Consider the following 13909-nt stretch of genomic DNA (forward strand, 5'->3'; position numbering starts at 1 on the left):
AACTAATAAAATTAGAATTTTAAAAAATATTTTTCCTAGAATTTTAGAATTAAGTAACAGATTGAAATAGCAATTTTGAAATTAGAACAAATCCAAGTTTATAAAGGATGTTTATCAAACAAACTAGAACAACCGGTCTATAGATAGGATGTCAAATATATACAAAGCATAGAGAAAGAACTGATCAAGACGGAGCATCGTCAGTAGGTGGTGGTAATGGTCGCTCGGGGGCCCGGAGAGTCTGAAGAATCTGGTCAAGTCTAAAAGTCACATCATCCAGGAGAGTAGTCATCTCTCCCTGGAGTGTGTTGAAGCCATCCGAGACTGACTGATGTAAATGTGCAGAGGACTCCTTGAGATGAGTAAGGCGATCCTCAACAGACAGTGAAGTCGAGGGCCAGATCGAAGTCGAGGGTCGGGTCTGGTCGAGGGTTATGCCGGAGGAGGATCCTCAAAGAAATTTGCCTCTGTAAACTCTAACCACTCCTCCCCCTCGACAGGGGTATAAAAATCATCTCCTGCTGGAGCAACTGGCTGTGGTCTACCTCTCCAGGATAATTCTCCCTGAACGGTAATATCTACATGCACTAGGGCTAACTGACGTTGTCCAAACTCATCATAAGGACCAAGGGAAGTAACCCTCCCCTGGGTCGTGTCTATCTCTAGGGTCGAAAACATATATGTCAAGACATGATAATAGGGCATATGGATCTCGAGCCTAGTGACGAGACCGGAAACACGTATAATGTTATGGAACATATGTAAAGCTATATCTATGTCCAACCGCTGACAAAGGGCATATAAAAAAAATGAGAAGGGTGCATCTTCAGAACGTTCCGAGATGCAATCAGCAAAATGCAAGAAGTCAGAACTCAGTACATAATATAGTCATGGACCCTAAGAGAGAGCGACCTGAAGCCAATCACTACAGGTGGTCTCTCCTCCCCCAAAAGATACATATAGATAGTATCTAAGGTGATATGGGAGTAGGGCTCACCAAATGGTAAGTCTCTACTAGGGTAGCACAAAAAGGAACATATGGATAACCTAAGTCCTAGACTAGTGCATAAAAGGGTGGGAAAAAACTAAATATCTCTTCCACCAACTCTGGTGGAGTATGTCAAATCATCTACTCTATCTAGATTATTATAAAACTGTGCACATAGGTCATGATTAACTATATTACTACAGTAAACCAGCTTATCTAGCTGGTAGTGCTCAAACATCTGGATGATAGATGGACAATATTTGGTAAAAAAAAGATCTGCTTAAATAATGACATTTTAAAACAGTAAATTTATGACTAAGGAACTCTATCCTATGCCACTCAGAGGGAAACCTAGGATTCCTGGATGGTGTACTACTAGAAGCAGTGTCTACATTCCTTCTCTTTCTATTTTTACATAAGCAAACATATAACAAAAAGTACAAAGGAAATACATATTGATGTAGTAAACGAAGTAGGGTATACTTATGAGGCATTTTGGGATCGCAAGGGAGGAAATCTGGTGTTGGAGGACGCCTCGATGTGAGATATTTCGTGTTTGGGACGTGAAAAATGTGAACAGAGTCTTCTCCGTTTGCTGGAAAAACAACGTTGAGGGCACCCTCAACCGCATTGAGGGTGCCCTCAACGGGTTATGGGGGGCGCCTCCAACTGGTGGGAGGCGCCCTCCAGGGGTTCGGCGGGAGTTTTTCCCGCCGCTCATGAGGGTGCCTCCTTTTGTTTTGGAGGCGCCTTCATGAGGCGCCCTAAGTGGGTTAAACACATTTTTTTTAAATTTATTCATTTATTTATTATTAATTTGATTTATTAATTAAGTTTTAATTTAAGTTAAATTGTTTGTTAAGTTTAAGATTGATTAATTGATTTTATTTAAAATTATTAATATTGATTAATTAATTAAGTTAAAATTATTTATTAATTATGTTAAAATTCTTTATTAATTAAGTTAAAATTATTTAATTGATTTTATTTAAAATTTAATTCTAAATTATACCTAGGTTCATCTCACCCATTTCTAAATTATCAATCAGGGAACCTTATGAATTTTGTGAGATGGTTAATTTTATCTTTTAATTTAAATTATGTCTAAGAATTAATTTACATTTGGGTTAGACTCAAGTTTTCTATTGGTCAATTAAATACACATTTCAAATATTAGCTTCCAGGCTGTAGCGAGGCACTAGGCCTTCTTGGGTATAGGATCATCCACCACTTCTAGATAAAGTCTCTCAAAGAAATTGGATATTTAATTTTCCTTTTGGAATCCCTATGTCTAACTAGTCAAGTATAAATTACGCCTAGGTCCTTATCTAACCTAATCTAAGCATGTGTAATAAAAGCAGTAAGAATAATCATCAAACAATTCTAAAAACGATCTTCCTATTGGCTCCCCCTTGATCATAGTCTCGATATGGTCTATCAAGGTAATAGATTTGATCCTTGGGAACCCAATATTGTCCAAGTCCAACTTGATTAACCAAGTTCGACTTGGGGACCCATGCTTGGACTAATTTGCTATTATTTCTATTAACCAGTGATAAATACGACTTGTATTTTCTTTTAGCCTTGAATCCAAGTCCGGATAAGTTGTAAACGGCTCGCTATTTTCCAATAATTAGATCAAGATTCTTGGAGCCCAGAGTAAATCGTTTCAACGTGTCCTTTAGTTCCTTGACTTGATTTTTAGGCTAGAATTCTCTTTCTCAAGATTTTGGACTTAAGTTGAGGTTCCAATCTGATCAAGATCAGTCAAGGAGCTAGGGTTAGTCACTTCTTTAAGGAATGTTACTTCCTTTTGGTGACTTGACCCGGACATTCGATTTAGCTAACTTACACAACAAATAATTAACTAAATTGTATAATTTATCTATTTGACAAGCACTTGCAGTGGATTTAAGCCCTTTGGAAATGGATACGGATTCATGGCTTTGCTCGGACTTAGCTTCCGATTCCTCTCAGTCTCCGATTCGTCGATGTGTTCCCGGGCCGTCAGTGCAAGGAAGCTCGTCTACTCAAGCTCTTCATCGAAATCTTCTAAAGAGGACTCATTCCATGTGGCTTGTAGTGCTTTCTTTCTTCTTTCTCTGCTTCTTTGCTTCTTTTAGGTTCGGACAATTGGCCTTGACGTGCCCCTTTTGATTGCACCCGTAGCAAGTTACTTCAAACTTTACCTTTTTTGATCGAACCACCTTCTTGATATCCTTCTTTGTGAGCCCCTTCTTCTTTTTGTAGATCTTACGTGCTAGGTTTACGAGTTCGGCTTCTACCTCGTCGTCGTCATTATCTGAGTCTGGTTCTTCTTCGGACTCGGGTTTGATCTGATGCTTCTTTTTTGCCTCCTTTGTCTTGCATGTACCTGCAAACAATGCAATACCTTTCTCGGCCGGATGTGCATTAGTCTGTTCGTGCAATTCAAATTCAGAAAAAGTTCATCTAACTTAATTTGAGAAAGATCCTTGGACACTTTGTAGGCATCAACCATGGATGCCCACAAGGTATTCCTCGGAAAGGCATTAAGTGCGTACCTTATGATGTTGATGTTTTCCACTTTTTGTCTGATCATGTGGAGTTCGTTCAGCAGGTCTTGAATTCGCGCATGAAGCTGACTTGCTGTCTCTCCTTCCTTCATTTTAATGTTATATAATTTATTAAAGAGTAGGTCATCCTTACTTACTTTTGTGTCAGACGTGCCCTTGTGTAGCTTGATCAGTTTTTCCCATAGCTCTTTCGCGCTTGAGAATGGGCCGACTCGATTTAACTCCTCCTTTGTAAGGCTGCATTGAAGGGTGCAGGTTGCTTTGGCGTTGGCCTCGACTTTCTTGATTATGCTTGCGTCTCAGTTTTCGCATGGTACAGGTTTTCCTGAGTCGTCGAGTGGAAGTGTGATCCCAGTCTTGATGATCATCCATGTTTCGAACTGAGTTTGGATGTATGACTCCATTCGGCCCTTCCAGTAGCCAAAGTCCTCACCGGTGAAGAGCGGAGGGCGCAATGTATTGTAGCCTTCTTGATGGGCCATTATAGCAAAGGAGATCTTGCACACAAGGAAAAATAAAAAACTTATTCCAAGACTTAGTCTTGGATTAGTAGTGCGGGATTAAGAAAAATAAACATGCGAACTCGAGTGGTATTGCACCAACTTCGAGCAAAATTTTTTATTGTGAAAAAAACTGAATCAGAATGCGGCAATTATATCGATTTCGATTGACTCCAAAAAAATAAAAATTACCACGAAAATATTGCTTGAATGGTGGTTGCACCAATTCGAAGCGACCCTGCTCTGATACCAATTGTTGGATCGAAAGTGCTAGAGGGGGGGTGAATAGCGCTCGTGACTTTCACTTTTGTTTCGGAAGACTTTCGAGTAAACAGAGCGGAAAAGTAAACAATACAAACGCAAACATCAAGGACTTTTTTACTTGATTCGGAGCCTGAGGCGATTCCTACTCCAAGGTCCATGCTCGTTGAGCGTTTACTTTGGGCAATCTCTATAAGTTTGCAAGAGTACAATTTTAGAGTACAACAATTAAGTATAGTAAAAAAATATACCAACAACTTTAAGAATAGGAAATTCGAGGCTTCAGGTTGTCGGTGTCTTGCTACAGCTTTATCGGGTGGTTCTTTGAGCAGTGCACAGAAGATGTATCATGTTTTCGTTGTACTTCCAAGCTGCTACTCGAGGTTGCCTTTTATAGCCTGTGGAGGGCGCCTCCAACACCATGGAGGGCACCCTCAACCCCGTCAAAAACTCAGCATCGATAAGCCTTGACTTCTTCACGGCTTATCCTCTTGAGGGCGTCTCCAACTGCATGGAGGGCGCCCTCCACCTGTGTTCAGGGCGCACTTTGCTCAGCATCTAGTGCGCCCTCAAGTTCCATGAGGCGCCCTCTGTCCTACTGCACGGAGGTCTTCAACCAGTCTCTTGAGGCACACACTCTGATTCACTTCCTGCAAAATACGTTAGTACAACATATCCTGCAGAACAAAGTTAGAACATAATGAGACATAGAATTTGGCAGTCATCGGTCTGTCCGGTTCTAACTTCGGATTTCTAACCGAAAATCCTTGGTCAAATCGACGCCTACTGTTCCCTTACTGGGGAACGCGTCCTCACCTACTCCACTCAGGAGAGTTTACCTGTTGTCAGTTGATCCTCCAGACCAACTGAACTTTTGCTCAGCGCCCGAGGTTCTAGGACTTTCCGCTGGATGTCCACTCCACGACCCGCCTAGTCTTTCATCTGGTTCACGACACCAGGACTTTCCACCTAGAGTCCTCGACTCTAGAATTTTTTTCCCGAAGCCCTCGACCCGCCAAGACTTCCCACCTAAGGTTACCACCCCCTAAGACCTAGGGTTACTTCTCCATAAGGGTTTCCACCTGCCTAACCGCAGCTAGGACTTTTGCCTAAGTACACTTAGGACTTTCCCGCAAGCTCATTCAAACCCATTAGATCACAAATACCCTCAACTTTGAACCCTTTGCCATTATCAAAACTTAGGTTCAATAATCGGATGCTTCCCCCACCAACAAGGTTTACTTCGTAAATACTTTTAAAAATATTTACAATTGTTTTCTAAACTGAACTTTTGTTCAAACCTCTCCCTATATCCGATAAATACAAAGTGTTTACTTTCAGTTAATTTTTGCAGTAATGTCTGGCATTACTTATCTTATGTCTTTCTTTTTCCTTAGTTTTTTTTATGAATGTCAAACAAGGAGGGTAAAAGTTAATGTAGAAAAAGAACAAACACACTTGATCAAGTAAATCAAATTCAAAACTAACTTAGATTATTTGTTTGTATTTTGCATATTGACTTTCAATATTATTTTTTTTTAACTTTAACCCAGGTTGTCATTGCATCAAAGAAAAGGAGAGATTGTTGGTGTAATTAGTGCTAATAATCTAACTCATGTTTTGATGAATGATAAGTGGATTAAAGTTAGAGTGTTGGTGATCTAATTACTTTACCAAGTATGCAGGAGTTGACAGATCTGGAGGACCTGACACCAGGCTAAAATCCAGCTAGGTCTGTGAGACCCGATAGTTGGTTCGAAGTCCAGACAAGTCCGCGAGATCCGATATCTAGTGGAAAATCAGGTTGGATCTACGGGACTTGACATCCGACCGAAGTCCAGTTGAGTCCGTGGGATCTGACAACTAGCGGGAAGACCTGGTGGGTCAAAGGCAAGTCAAGCGACTATAGTTGGTAAATAAAAGGTAAGCAACACTACAACAAATATTACTTTCTGCATTGCGTAATTATGCTATCCGCAGTGCGCATCACATACTGCACAACTCCATGTTGTTAAAAGTCAGAACACATTCCAGTGAGAATGTGTTCCCGATTAAGGGAATAATAGGCGTCAGTCCAGCTTAGGTCAATTTGGTAAACCTAAGCTGAGATCTTGACTAGATCCTGGTTTTGAGGAGACAGGATCTAATTACTACCACTATCTTACTGTATTGTGCTAGCTTTGTTTTACAAGATAAACATATTTTTTTTGTTGCCTAGACTAACTCTTTTTGTAGGAAAGAAAATGTTGAAAAAAGAGTGTGTGGGCGCCCGGACCAACTTCGCCCAAGCAGGTGCCTGGCCAGGTACCCGGGTGGTTCGGACGCTCAGAGTTGGTCGAGACGCCCGAACTAGAAAAACTATCCAGAAGCTGAGTTGGAGCGCGACGATTGACTAAACCCACTTCAACGATCTAAGCGCCCGGAGGAGGTCCAAGTGCCCGGAGGTGGATAATCTTGACGGATCAAGCTTCGACGAGAGATTGTCATGTCAGCAATGGTCCAGACACTCAGAATGGGCCTATATAAAGGCTTTCGATCGACAGCTTCAGACAATCATCTGCTACAACTTTCATATTCGTGCGCTGTTTCTAAAAGGCTCCGATGATACTAAAAAGCTGCTCCGAAGTTCAAAGAACAAAGACTTCTTCAAATTCCTTTCTGTTTGTTGGTAACATTTTTATTTCAGTTCTTATACTCAAATCTTTATAACTAATTTTTAAATTGATAGTGATTGCTCAATGAAAGCACTCAATGAATGTGGACCTTGGAGTAGAAGTCGTTGAACACTCCGAACCAAGTAAAAAATTACTTGTGTTAGCTTGTGAACTCTCGTGTTTCTTTTCCACTACATATTCTTGATTTTCTAAAAAGCGACGATCGCTATTCACCACTCCCTCTAGTATCTTTCCAATCCAACAGTATTGGCATTACTCCAAATAGAAGATGGAAGTTTTATTTTCATGAGTAGCGGTCTAGCAATTAATTGCAACCGTTTAATAAATAATTCTACCAGTTCATCCTATGTATGAAAGTGGGCAACTAAATGCTTATCCCCTCAGGACGATACGGTGGTTGAGGAATGAGGTGTTTCCATATAAGGTCCTGGGTCAAAACTTGGTGCGTCCGAGCATGCTTTCCCCCATACCTTGGCCGCCTGCACTAATAGCTAGTAACTATCCATAATTTATCTCCTCTGCATTGGCCTAGGGACGAGTTGATGAGGGTGTTGGGGGCGAGTGAATCATCTTTGCCATATAAGCAACTGAATGCTCAATTAAAATTCTGATTAACATACAATAGCCATTAAATGCTTGTGACTTAAATTCAACATCATTATCAAGGTGCATTGCCTTGATTGAGTAATCAGGAAATTGAACTCGTAGTTTAATAATTTGCCCAAGTAGCTTATCAAAGGCTATATTTTGAGATGAAAGCAAACTAGCATGTGACCATCTAGTTGGAGCATTAACCAACACCATGAAATATAGAAATGATCTAGATGGTGGGTGTATAGGTCCACAAATATCCATCCCTATGAATCCTCTTCAAGAAGGTTGGAGTTTCAACATCAACCTTTGTGGGAGAAGGTATTATAATTAATTTACCTTGTGAATAAGTCACACAAGAAAAATTATTATGTAAAAAAATCTTCTGGTTCTTTAAAGAATGACCACGTAAATTATTTATTATTCTTCGCATTATTATTGCTCCAAGATGACTTAGTCGATCATGCCATAATATGAAACTGTACTTGTTAACAAACTTCTGATTTGTTATTATGTTTATCTCAACCGCTTTCATTGTTGTACAATGCATTCCAAAAGGGAGTGCACACAATCTTTCTTTTACTTGCTTCTAGTTAGATATAATGCAAAAGTATTCAATGTTATTTTTATTTAAAAATAAGTAAATTTCTACTAGATTTGCTAGCATAGAGAGCATTTTAAATATATAGGATTGCATCATTTTGTAAAATGATATTTGATTTTCCATAATCTTCAATAATTTTTGATACACCCAATATTATTATAATATTATTTTCAACTAATGTTAACTAAAAAAAACATTTTACTTTGAAGAATGATATGGGTTGTATCATTATCCGTTAGACATTCGTTTTAATATTCCATTATTAATCTTAAAGGGCAAATGTATAAGTAAAAGAGTTATAATTTCAATACAATTTAATGCAAGGTTTATAAATGAATACTTTATTAAATAAAGATCTAAAGTAATAATTTATATTGTCAACTTAAAAGAAAATTAAATTTTGAAATAGAAAAGATATTACAACCGAAGGATAATCATTCTATATTTTCTAGCACACTACCACCAATCAAAAAAATAATTATTGTCATCTAGTTGGGCAAAAAAAATCAAAGACATTCAAATGAGCTATGCCAACTTAACCATAATCATCAGTAAAATTTGTCTCTATTTTTCCTTTTCCTTTGATCAATTTTTGGTATAGATCCACAAGATGTCTTGTTGTACGACAGTTACAAGACCAATACCCCACCATCCCACATTTAAAATACTTATCTTCATATTCTTTTGGGTTTTCCCCTTTTACTTCTTCATTGTTAGATCTCCACTCTTGGTGGCTTATTTTAAGTCTTTTACTATTTTATTGCTGATAATGTTTTCTTTGGCCACACCCATGACTTATCCCAATTTTATAATTTTGAGATGAGTTAGCATTCACTTCTGGGAATGATGTTCCATTTGCTTCCGGAAACAATGTAGATACAGTTGGACACAATTGATGATTTTTCATAAGTAGCTTATTATTCCGTTTGACAACTAGTATGCATGAGATAAACTCATAATATTTTTTAAATCCATGCTCACGATGTTGCTGCTGTAGGAGCACATTTTGTTGGTACAATTTGCACTAATGAGCTAACTCAGATTTTGATAAATGGCAAAGAGATTAAAGTTAGAGTGTTATTGTTATCTAATACATTTACTGAGCGTGCAGAGATTGACGTGTCTAGAGGACCTGACACTAGGATGAAACATAACTAGGTCTGAGGACCTGATAGTTGGTATGCGCCTAGATAGATTAAAGGGACAACCTGATATGTAGTAGGAAGTCTAGCTGGATCCGCGAGGTCTGATAGTTGGCCTAAGTCCAATTGGGTTTGCAAACTTGACAACTGGCATGAAAACCTTATGGGTCAAGAGGCGAGCCAATAGACTGTAAATTGGTAAGTAAAGGAAAGTTACTAGAAGTGAGTGACTAAGTGAGGACGCGTCCCGATTGAGGGGGCAGTAGGTATCGGTTCAGCTTAGGTCCATTTGAAAAATCTAAGTTGAGACCTTTACTAGATCCTGGTATCAGAGAGACAAAATCTATTTACTACTCCTTATCTTTATTGTGATAACTCTGTTTTGCAAGTTATTATCTGTTTTGAGCTGACATTGTCTTGCAGGATCGATTGGCACAAATTCACATCGGATAAACAATTCTAAAGACGCCTCCGAGCTAGCTAGAGGTGCCTCAGACCGGGCCTAAGGCGCCTTGGTTCTGATGGAAGGCGCCCTCTCGTGTGGACTGAAGGTGTCTTAGAGTTGATGGAAGGCACCCTAAAAAGGGTCAGAACGTTGCTTCGTCGCGGATGAGAAGCAATCTTCTGGGGATAAAGCTTCGGGGTTGAAGGCGCCTCCATGGGCATTAGAGGCACCTCCAATATGTTGGTGCAATTTCCAGTAGGTCAAGGTTGACCTAGTTGACCAAGCGTAAACCTTGGTCATGGTTTTGATGTTTGACAATACAGAAAGACATGTAGACATGGACAATGCAGGTGCAGTTGTCCATGCGGAGAGATACTGATCAGGGTCTGATCAGGTTGGATGAAGAAGAGTCAAGTAGGTCAAGGTTGACCGGATACTTGACTGGGAAGTCCTAACTGGGATGTTAGGCAGTTCGGAAAGTCCTGGTGAGTGAAACCAGGCAGTTCGGAAAGTCCTGGTGAGTGAAACCAGGCAGTTCGGAAAGTCCTGGTGAGTGAAGCCAGGCAATTCAGAAAGTCCTGGTGAGTGAAGCCAGGCAGATCGGAAAGTGAAGCCAGGCAGTTGGAAAGTCCTGGTGAGTGAAGCCAGGCAGGGGAAAGACCTAGTGAGTGAAGCTAGGCAGTTTGGAAGTCCTGGTGAGTGAAGCTAGGCAGATGGAAAGTCCTGGTGAGTGAAGCCAGGCAGCTGGAAAGTCCTGGTGAGTGAAGCCAGGCAGTTGGAAAGTCCTGGTGAGTGAAGCCAGGCAAGGGAAATCCAGATAGGTCAAGGTTGACCAGACATCTGGTGAAAAGTCCAAGCAGGGAGCTTGGCACGAGAAAAGTCCAAGTATGGAGACTTGGCACGGAAAAGTCCAAGAAGGGGCTTGGCACGGGAGAAGTCCAAGTATGGAAGCTTGGCATGAGAAGTCAGAGAGGGCTCGGTAGCCCGGTAGCTCGGTAGCTCGGAGCTCGGCAGTTCGCTCTCCGAACTAGGTCAGAGAGGGCTCGGTAGCCCGGTAGCTCGGTAGCTCGGTAGCTCGTAGCTCGGTAGCTCGCTCTCCGGACTAGGTCAGAGAGGGCTCGGTAGCTCGTTCTCTGGACCGGATGGAGTCGGAGAGGGCTCGGTAGCTCGTAGCTTGGTAGCTCGGTAGCTCATTCTCTGGACCGGACGAAGTCGGAGAGGGTTCGGCAGCTCGTTCTCCGGACTAGGTCAGAGAGGGCTCGGTAGCTCGGTAGCTCGGCTGATCGGTCTGATGACCGATCAGTAACCAAACAGAATGCTTCTGTGGATTATCTGATCGGTCTGGAGACCAATCAGAAAGCAAACAGAAGAAGAAGAAGGAGAAAGGTTGATCGGTCCAGGGACCTATCAGACTCCTCCTGGACCGATCAGGACATAGCCTGATCGGTCCAGGCTTAGCCTGATCGGTCCCCAAGATCGATCAGAACACTCCTGGACCGATCAGGAGTGTGCCTGATCGGTCTAGGCCCTAGCCGTTGCGACACAACGGCTAGTTTATGTGTCTTCTTCTTTGCAGGTTATAAAAGGAGATCAAGGGCTTCTACAGCAATACTTCTTCTTCTTCCTCTCCTCAGCTGCTACCTCTTGCTTCTGTAAGAGCTTGCTGTTGCTGAGCTTTGCTGAGCTCTGGTCTCCAACAGTTGCTGCTGTATTTGGCCCGTGAAGTTGCTGCTTCATCAACAGCCGACGAGAAGGCAAGATTGTTTGTTTTTACATTCATATTATTGCTTCTTCTTGTGTATTCTTGTACTCCTATTCTTGCTGGTGCAAGAAAGATTGTGGCGAGGTTTCTCCACCCAGAAGGAGTATATATATTAGCCGGTTCTCCGGGGACTCATCCACTGACGGATTGATAGGCTTCGTCCACCTTACGGACACGCCGAGGAGTAGGAATATATCTCCGAACCTCGTTACATCGACGCGTGTTGAGGTTTGATTTCTCCGCTTTCGTTTCTATTATTTTTATTTTCCGCTGCGCTAACGTCAACTTGTAGAAAGAAACGAAGATTTGGGGTCGGCTATTCACACCCCCCTCTCTAGCCGCGACCATCGATTCTAACACAATAGCCTTTAAGAGGGTTGTTCGAGCAGCATTTGAAATATATCTTGATACCAAGCTTCTACGACTCCTTTGCTGCCTTGATTAAGATTTGCTACTACTGCACTACTACTCCATCATATCCGACCACTGTTGGCAAACTGACATCAACACATGAGCTTGTTCAGATTCCTATCTACTAAAGTGTTGATAACAATCTTAATGTGTTGTTTATCTTTCATATTGGCAAAAAGGAAGTGTAGGTTGTTACACTGTCCTATTTTCTACTTGTACTCGATCCCTCTTCTCGCGGCGTCGGAAGAGGCATTAAGTGGAGTACCCATTAATAGGTCCACGGAGCCTGGGTTTTGGAGTAAGAGTCGCCGAATGCTCTGAACAAAGTAAAATCGATAGAGTTTTCCATTTGTATTGCTTTCTTTAATCCTTCCACTGTAATTTTATTTTATTTTACTATAATTTAAATTTAAATAAGTAAATTGTGATTCCCCCCTCCCTCCCGATCCAACACATTTGAAGCATGAAAAGTTGAGAGTTTTTTAAAAATAAATTTTGATAATAATTTTCTCTTCAATAAGTCTAAGTTTAGAATTAATCTTGAATAGTGTCGAGTTATAATCGATTACAGAATTAAAATCTTGGAGGCGAAGATGCATCAATTCATAACGAATTTTTGGGAGAACTATAGTTCTCATGATCAAACCTTCCTTTCATTTTTTTTCAAAGTTCTTGTGATTTTTCTTTTAATGAAATAATAAACTTTCAATCCACCATCATAGATGGTAATGAAGGAAAATAAGTACTTTTGTATGATCTTGTAAGGATTCGTTGTTTCCTTTATTTTTTTTTTTTATGAATCTCCAAGCTCTTAGAGATGAGGTGGATCTCAACATTCAAAATCCATGACAAATAATTTTTTGTTTCAGTTAAATCAAGTACTTTAAATTCAAACTTTATGATATTTGTCATAGCAACCCTAAAAGAAAATAAAAAAATAATTATAATAATATCATTTATAAAACAAAAATGTGTTAAAATTTGAAGTAATCAAATATTTACTTAACACACAAATATTATAACAATAAAAATTAAAATGGAATAAATGTTAAATAAGCATGTCATAATATGATCAAAACACATTATATTATCATAATTATGGAGTAAACAAATATTTATTTCTACACAAAAATATTATAGGAATAAAAATTAAAAGGAAACAGAAACTAAAAAAACATATCATAATAATATAATCAAAATGAATATATATTTCAATATTCTTTAAAAATATTAATATATCTTATATCTTTAATCATAATTCTTAAAAATTATTGATATGTGTTGGATTATCAATATTCACGAGGAACATTGATAAAACTTATACCCTAAATTAATATTATTCAGGGATATTGATAAATTTTAGATATTTATATTTTAAATTATAGATTTGTCAATAAATCAACATAAATTCGTGTTGCATTACTTTAGAAGCATTAACATAGAATTAAAAATTATGTTTTTTTTAGGAACATCAATATAAATTTATAAATTTAGGATTGTACTACTTTGAGAGAATCAATATTAAATTTAAATAATGTCTTATTTCAAGAGCATTAATATATAATTAGAAGTCTACTTCTTCCATAGCATCAATGTAAATTTAAAATTTCTACTACTTCAATAACATAATTATTAAATTAGAATATTATGCACTTGAGAATTATTAATATAAAATAAAGGCATTAACATAAAAATAAAAATTTATGTTATTTCGAGAATATCAACATAAAGACTAAGAGTATGAATATTTATGAGTTCATACCTTAACAAATATACATGCTGAAAAAAGAAAGAATTGAAAAGAGAATTATCTTATCCCATCCTTCTACCCAACACTCTATTTATAAAATAGATGAAGTGGTACAAAAATAAAAAATACAATAATATATCAATTAACAATCAAATTAAATCATATCAATAATATATTATAATAAATTTTATTTTATTATTAAAATATTCTCTATTTTTCTCCCGT

This window comes from Zingiber officinale, chromosome 3A (genome assembly GCF_018446385.1).
Source record: "Zingiber officinale cultivar Zhangliang chromosome 3A, Zo_v1.1, whole genome shotgun sequence".
Taxonomy (NCBI): domain Eukaryota; kingdom Viridiplantae; phylum Streptophyta; class Magnoliopsida; order Zingiberales; family Zingiberaceae; genus Zingiber; species Zingiber officinale.